This window comes from Quercus robur, chromosome 11 (genome assembly GCF_932294415.1).
Source record: "Quercus robur chromosome 11, dhQueRobu3.1, whole genome shotgun sequence".
Taxonomy (NCBI): Eukaryota; Viridiplantae; Streptophyta; class Magnoliopsida; order Fagales; family Fagaceae; genus Quercus; species Quercus robur.
The window spans coordinates 30,925,027-30,933,755 of NC_065544.1; positions in this window are offsets into that span (position 1 = coordinate 30,925,027).

Here is an 8,729-nt window from a genome sequence, read left to right on the forward strand (position 1 = left end):
TCTCGACAGCTGCTGGACACCTCTCGACAGCTAGGCTATCTATCGGGCCTATTGAGCTTCCTTTCTCAATAGCTGTTATCGCAATTTCGATCCATCAAGGAAGTTTCTGTATGCTCGATAGATTCTTGATAGCTTCTCGATCTATCGAGGTCACTTTGCTGTGGACACCTCTCAATAGCTCCTTGATAGCTTTATTTGTCGAAATTTAAATCTCGACACCTTTTGGTACCTCTCGATCCATCAAGAATCATGGATTTCTATATAAAGCTTCAATGCAATTTCTCACTAATTTTTCTTGATCTCTCTCGACTCTTTTTGACTCCTCACCTTCCCAAACACCCTTTTCTCACTCTAAACCTCTTCCCCACTCAATCTTCGGCCTTAAGATCTTTTTCTTCCTCTGGTATGATTCTATTTCTCTCATTTAATCATGCATTTCATCTTTTTTGACCTAACTTTTGGGGTTTTTGAAAGATTTTGGGATTTTTCAAAATTAATGAGGTTTTTGTAAAACTTTTGGGATGGGTTTTGTTTAAATGATCTTAAAAAATTCATGCATTGCATCACATTTGCATTTTAACAATGTTTCATATATTATAGACATGTGTTTATTATGTTGAAAGCATGTGTGCTGGTAGGATTGGATTGGGTTAAGCCTATGATGTTTTTACTTTTGCATGTCACATGTTCATGCATTTTTCATGCATACGTACCAATTTTTTTTCCTTTTTATTGATATTAACTGTGTTTGGTACTTTTCTGTGTGTTTCTCTTTCTCTTCTTTTCAGTTAGTTGCTCTATGGCACTTAAACATAAGTACACTCTGTCCCAAAACCCTCTTCGTTCTGGGGTATCTTCTTCTTTTCCCTCTACTAATTCTACACCCTCTCACGTTCAGTTCCATGATGAGAATGCCCATACGAACCTCTTAGAGAACTTTACGCGGCATTCATTCGGAACACCAAGTCGTCCTATCAGACTTTTCTGATACTGACCTTCCTATTGTCATCTACAGTAGGGGTTGGGGGCCACTATGTGGCATCCCAGTCACTTCTGTACAAATTTGATTCTTTTGTACCTTATTTCATCACTCGTGTTCGAGGTACGCGCATTGTAGTCACTCTGGATCTTATATTCGAGGTGCTACACGTACCGAGGGTAGCACATCCTGACTACCTTGGCTATGATTGTCTTAGGACTATGTCCAAAGATGAACTCTCATCTCTCTTCTGTGAGACACCTTCATCTTGGGGTGACTGCCAATATACCCCTTGCTCAGGCTTTACGAAAGATCCGAGGTTCCTTAACTTGGTGATGACATTTGTTCTTCATCCCTTGTATCACTATAACTCCATTACTGAGCCTCGTGCTTGATTTTTGTTATCCTTACTTGAGGGACTTACTATTGACTTTTCCTCTCACTTCATACTCTCCCATATAGATGTCTATAAGGATTCAGTGACCCGTGATAAGCTTATTTTCCCTTCGGCTATCACACGGATTCTCCACCATGCATCTGTCTCCTATCCTGAGTCTCCTCACTTTTCAGTGATGTGTGTCATGGACGCTACTACTGTTAGATGAAGTGAGGCCCATTTTTTACCAAAGTGGCCATAAACCGAAACAGCAACTCCTCCATCATCTTCTACTCCATCCACATCCGCTCCTTCCTCTTCTACAGGTGGTGTAACCCTCGAGGCTATTATGGCGCAACTTCAGTGCATGGATGCTCGCCTTGACACACTCAATGATGAGTTGTGTCAAGTGAACACCCGTGTTGGTCGTATTGCACGACAACACGCTAGCCTTGGTGGCTTCATAGAGTCTCCCTCTCCTTCTCCAGAGGCATCTGAGGACAAGGACGATGATGGTGACTCCAACGATGATGATGATGATGATGATGAGGATGAGGATGCTAGCTCTTCCGGTAACGACAAAATGACTACTTGAGTTACTTGCCCTTTGTCATTTGTGACAAAAATGGGGAGTAGTTTTGGATATGAGAGTAGTCATGTTCTTAGGGGGAGAGTTAGTATAGGAGATAACTATTTTTGTTAAGGGAGAGTTTTTTTATGAAGGATGTAGTGAGGACTTATTGTATCTTTTCTTTTCTTTACTTTTTAGATACATTGTTTTTACTTTGTGATAGCAAACCTTGTATTAATTTTGTTATATATATTGAGGTTTGTTATTACATTCTTTCACCTATCACTTCATGTGTTGTTTCTTTTCTCTCTTTATGCACATGCTTTTTATTAATTGTATGCAATCTTTTATATTTTTGTTTCACACTAAGATGCCGTGATGAGTTTTGTTTAAAGTATTTCAAAAATACAGGTTGTCAAAGTCTTTCTTGCCATGAATTCTCTTCTTGCAAAGTTTTTCAAGAGTTTGTGTTAGGATAGATTATATTGTATTCAACAAGTGAGTATAAGTTGAGTGATTTATGTCCTCTCTCATATGTTCATTTGTTTGTTGTGGTTTTGTCATAGATTACCAAAGGGGGAGATTGTTAGGATATATGTGAATAATGTTAGGAACATACGTAAATGTAGAATTGGCTAATCCTTTGATAAAACACACTTTACTTGTAATTGGATAGATCTAGGATGTGTTTAATACTTCAAGGAACAAGAGTTCAAGTCCAAGTGCTAAAGACAAGCAAATCTTTCTAAGAATTAGGTGAAGAAGTGCTGGATTTTAAAGCTCGACAGCTAGAATCTATCGAGATTTAAAAGGCTGTGTAAGCCCGATGCTCACAGCTGCTTGATAGATAAGCTATCTATCGGGATTTATGAAAATCAGATTTTCAGTTCTGATTTCACTCCAATCCGTGTATATTTGTTTAAGCTATCTTTTCTCACAACCCTAAACATATATAATGATTATTTTAAGAGCCGTCACAGCTAATGCAACTCAATGCAAAAGTTTTTCACAAGCATACAATGACCTAAGACATATGCCCTAGTTCATCTTTCTCTTCAAGAAGCTGTTGTGTTTGATGCCGTAGGGTTTTGTAACCAAGGAGTTTCATGATCTTCATTGTGTTGATGAACTGAAAACTTTGCAGCCAACATCCTTCTCAAGTTGGGTAAGGGTTCAATTATAGGTTGGTATAAGGTATTGAGATTCCTTTACTTGTAACCACTTGTTATGATAATAGGGGATTCTCGGGAGTGGTGACCTTAAAATCACCTGGTGGGGTTCTTGCCTTAGAGGTTTTCCCCATTCATAAACAAATCACCGTGTCAACTTTATTTTTCATTGCATATTAACTTAACTGGTGATTTGTTTGTGCTACCATGCGTATTGCTTGTTAATCGGATTAATTAATTAACTTGGCTAATTAATTGGTTAATTCATCACAAGGACATTCTTGGCCTATCAAGACAATAAGCTTTAAATATATTTGTTGGGTTAAGATAGCTTGACCCCGATTAATTAATTCAATTACCCAAGTTGATTAATTTAGTCAAATGACATGCAAATTATGGAGGCACCAACAAATCACCAAATAAACTAAGAATAGTAGAAATTAAATTGACATGGTGATTTGTTTGCGAATGGAAAAAACCTTTCGCAAGGTAAAAATCCTACCGGATGAATTTAAGGTCACCACTCCCAAGAATCCACTAATCAATAATCAAGCGGTTACAAATATGAGAAATCTTACTACTACCATGGCCTATCTCAAAATACCAACCTACAATTGAATCTTTGCTTTAATACCCAATTGGACTTGATATTGTAATAGCCTTCTTTCCTTTGTTGCACAAATCTCCAATCTGTGACAAACTCCTTTACACGAATCCCAATACGTGACTAACTCCAGCAACTTGAACGATTGTTGTTGGCTACAAAGTTCTTCACTTCATCAATAATGAAGATCAGGAAGCACTTGGTTATGAAACCCTAAGACGTACAAACGTAGTAGTTTCACACAGAGTATATAAGTTATAGGTCTCTGGTTCTATACTTGATGACTGTTAAAATAAGCCTTATATATGACTAAGGTTGTGAGAAATTAAACCCTAATCATCCAAGTCATCATAGGCCGAATTTCAGATCTAGAAATTCTGAAATCGTAGATCTCGATAGATCGAGCTTATGTCGAGCTTGTCCATTAAACTTCGATAGCAACATTTATCGAGCTTCTATCGAGACTTAATGAAATAACTTTTCTTCACTTGTTTCTTGGATTAACATTCATGTCTTTAATGATACCACTTGATATGTTTGAACAACGTACTTCATGATATATTAAACCCATCTTAGATCTACCCAAATATAAGTAAAGTGCGTTTTGTCAAAGAATTAGGCAATTACATAAAATATATGACCCTAACAATATTTATAATATTTAAAAAACTGAATAGATCATAAAACTTACAAATTTGTCAATAATTAGATTGTATTTATTAAGCCAGTTTTTAAAATTTTCAAATACAACTAGTTTGCGACTAAAATCAACCAAGTTAAGTAGGTTTGGGATACATGGAATGTGCTTCCATAAGATAAAAGTTGCAGAAATACAACAATAAAAAAAGTTGACTCAGAAAAATTATATTTTAAAAATTATAACTATTACCAAGGACATACTAAACCCCAAAATTAAAATGACTCATATGTAAACCCTAGAACCTAAAAACTATGGAGTTTCCCATGCTCTTCCCAAAATATAATAATAGTAAATAATGATGAAAATAAGAAGATATTACCATTTTATTTTCGTCATTATTATTACTAGTCTCAACCCCTCGCGATGTACGGGAATATCTGATTATTTTATAAAGAAATATGATCTATAATTTATTTTCTAAAATATTCATAAGATCATATATTATTACTAGTAATCTATAATAAAGCATTTTTCTCATAAGAGAATTTAATTTTAGATTTATTAAACTATTAATTAAGAAGCGGGGTTATATATATATATATATATATAAATATATAACCCTTTACCAAACCAACAAAGGGCTTTTTTTTTTTTTTTTCTTTTTTTAACATAAACAATGTCATATTGCTTTCTTTTTTAAAATAATGAATTTTGTGTCTCTATAAATAAAAAATTATATATATATATATATATATTTTTTTTTTTTACTTTCTTTTTATATTAAAATTTTCATCTACTCATTTTAAGAGCTAAGCTAGAGAGAATATAGGGGGTTTAAGTTTTTCCAATTATGAGAGTTACTGTTCTCCTTACTTGATCAAGGTATCTTTTCATCCTTTCACCCTTGCACTCATAGTCTCCATTCACTTGGCTAGCAACGACCTGAGAGTCGCAGTAAATGACCACGCTCGTGGCTCCTGCTGCTTTGGAGAGGTCAATGCCTGCTACTAATGCTTCGCATTTCGCTTCGCTGTTGGTGGTGGGGAAGTCGAGACAAACCATACATTCAACTGTGTCTCCTTCGGGTGACAGTAGTACGATGCCAACCCCCCCGGCCCGTTTGTTGGATGATCCGTCTGTATGTATGCTCCACTGAGGGGACTCCTTTGCCCCCTTGTCTTCGTCGTGGGTGAATTTTGCTATGAAGTCCGCGACAATCTATCCTTTGATGGCGGTCCGCAAGCGGTACTGGATGTCAAACTCGCTTAATTCTATGGCCCATAACGGCAATCGACCTGCAGCTTCAGGGTTGCTCATCGCCCGTCGCAGGGGCTTGTCGGTTAGGACGTTCACCGTATGGGCTTGAAAGTATGGCTTGAGCTTGCGAGCTGCCGTAACTAATGCAAAGGCAAGTTTCTCCATAGGTGGGTATCTTTCTTCGGTACTGCGAAGCGCCCGGCTCATATAATACATGGGCTTTTGTACTTTTCCTTCTTCTCTGACCAAGGCAGTGCTGACGGCTGCAGGGGAGACAGCTAGATAGAGGAAAAGCTTTTCTCCTGGTTGCGATGGACTTAGCAGCGGCGGGGAAGAGAGATAAGCTTTTAACTCCTTGAATGCCTGTTGACACTCGGCAGTCCACTTGAATGATCTCTTCAGTGTGCAGAAGAAGGGCAAACACTTGTCCGTTGCCCTTGACACGAACCTATTTAGTGCTGCTATTTTTCCGTTGAGGCTTTGTACTTCCTTCACATTTCTTGGGGGTGCCATCTCCATTATGGCCCAAATCTTGTTTGGGTTGGCCTCGATGCCCCTTTGAGACACCATGAATCCTAGAAATTTTCCTGCCGTCACTCTGAAGACGCACTTTCTTGGATTGAGCTTCATGTTGTAAGAATGAAGGGTGTCGAATGTTTCCCTAAGGTCCTCTAAGTGATCTTCCTCCCTTCGGATTTTTACCAGCATGTCGTTAACGTAGACTTGGACAGTCCTCCAAATTTGATGTGCAAACATTTTGTTCATAAGCCTCTGGTACATCGTGCCCGCAATTTTCAAGTCGAATGGCATCACTTTATAACAGAAGAGGCCTTGGCTGGTCACGAACGAAGTTTTCTCCTGATCAGTTTCGTGCATTCGGATCTGGTTGTAACCCAAGAAAGCATCCATAAAGCTTAACAGCTGGTGTCGAGCCGTAGAGTCTACTAGAACGTCGACCCGCGGGAGGGGATAGCTGTCTTTGGGGCATGCTTTGTTAAGGTCGGTAAAGTCCACGCACATCCGCCACTTCCCGCTAGCTTTCTTAACCATCACTACGTTTGCTAGCCAATCGGGGTAATAAACCCCCCTAATGAAACTTGCCTCCTGTAGTTTGCGGACCTCTTCCGCTACGGCCTGATCTCGCTCCGGGGCAAATACCCTCTTCTTCTGTCGAATGGGTGGGAAGGAGGGCGACACATTCAGCCTATGTACCATGACTGAAAGGTCTATCCTTGGCATGTCTTCATGGCTTTAGGCGGATACATCCTGATTACTTCTAAGAAAGGTCGTAAGTGATTGACGGAGCGCGGGATTAGCAAAGGTTCCAATTTTGGTTGTTCAGTCGAGCTTGGAGTTGTCAAGAAGTATTTCTTCAAGCTTTTCTACGGGCTCCGTCGCCATGCAGTGTTCTTCTATGTTCATAGTTTGGAGGTGGTCATCCATCTCCATCGTGGCTACGTAGCATTTGCGTGCAGCCACCTGATTTCCACGTAGTTCTCCCACTCCATACTCAGTAGGAAACTTAATCATTAGGTGGTAGGTTGAGGTTACAGCCTTCCATGAGTTGAGGGTGGGTCGTCCAATGATAGCATTGTAGGTGGACGAGCAATCAACCACTAGGAATGTTACGTCCTTGGTGATCTGCTGAGGGTAGTCACCTATCGTGACGGATATCCTGACTACACCCAAGAGGAACACCCTTGTTCCTCCAAAGCCGACGAGCGGGGCGTTTGTCGGAATCAATCGTTCTCTATCAATCCCCATTTATTGGAACGCTGGGTAGTATAGGATATCCGCTGAGTTGCCATTATCGACTAGCACCCGGTGCATGTTGCAGTCCCCTACTCGAATGCTGACAACAAGTGCGTCATCATGCGGGTAGTGAAGCCGTCGCACATCTTCTTCCGAGAATCCAATGACGGGGCCTTCTGTTCGCGCTATCTTTGGCACGGAGCTTGTCAGCTAGACGCTCTGGACCATCCTGAGGTAAGTCTAACAGGCCTTCTTTGATGACCTAGTAATTGATGTTCCCCTTATGGTCATCCTAATGTCTCCTATGGGGGGATCTAGGGAGCTCATTATCCCGTTGGCGGGGCTACTCTTGAGGAGGTGGATCCGCTTTCTCCTTTCTGACAAACTTCTGCAATTTCCCTTGCTTGATAAGGGTCTTGATCTGCTGCTTTAAGTTATAACAATCAGTTGTGTCATGACCGTGGTCACGGTGGAAGCGGCAATATTTGTCCCTCGATCGCTTGTTAAGATCTCCCTTTAGCGTTCCGGGGTAAGTTAGGGCCTCCTCATCCTTGATTTGCATTAGGACTTGGTCTATTGGGGCAGTTAACGGGGTGAAGGTTGTGAACCTTCTTCTCGAGGGCCTGGAGCATCTTTCATCCCTTTGGTCTCCTGTTCTTGCCTTCTTCCGCCCTTGGTCTTGCCGCGTGTCTTCCTGTCTCTCCTTTTTCCTGGGCTTTTCCTCTCGAGCCAGCAACGCGTCTTCAGCATTCATGTACTTGGTGGCCCTGTAAAGTACTTCTAACATAGTCTTCAGGTCGTTCTTATATAGGGAGAACAAAAATTTTCCCTTCCGCAACCCATTCGTGAATGCCGCTACAAGTATCCTATCGTTGGCTTCGTCAATCGAGAGTGCTTCCTTATTGAAGCAGATATGTAGGATCTCAGCGCCTTGTCCTCTTGCTACTTGATGCTCATCAAGCAAGTCGTAGACTTTTTATACCTGTGTCCCTCGATGAAGTGCGCAGTAAATTGAGTGCTTAACTCCTTGAAAGTGCTGATGGAGCCGGGCGTCAAACGGCTGAACCAAATTCTTGCCGCACCCTTCAGCGTCGTAGGGAAGGCCCTACACATGATTTCATCGGCTACTCCTTGAAGGTGCATCAAGGTCTTGAAGGTCCATCAAGGTCTTGAAGGTCTTTAGGTGATCAAGAGGGTCCTTGACTTCGTCGTAACTATCTATTTGCAGCATGCGAAACTTATGCGGTAGGGGGAAGGAATTGACCGAGGCGGTGAACGGTGAGTCAATTCGGTTAACGAGATCATCAAGATCGCTGGACACTCGTCTCTTAAGGGCGTTCATCATAACTTCCATCAGTTCCTTTATAACCTGTATCTCTGC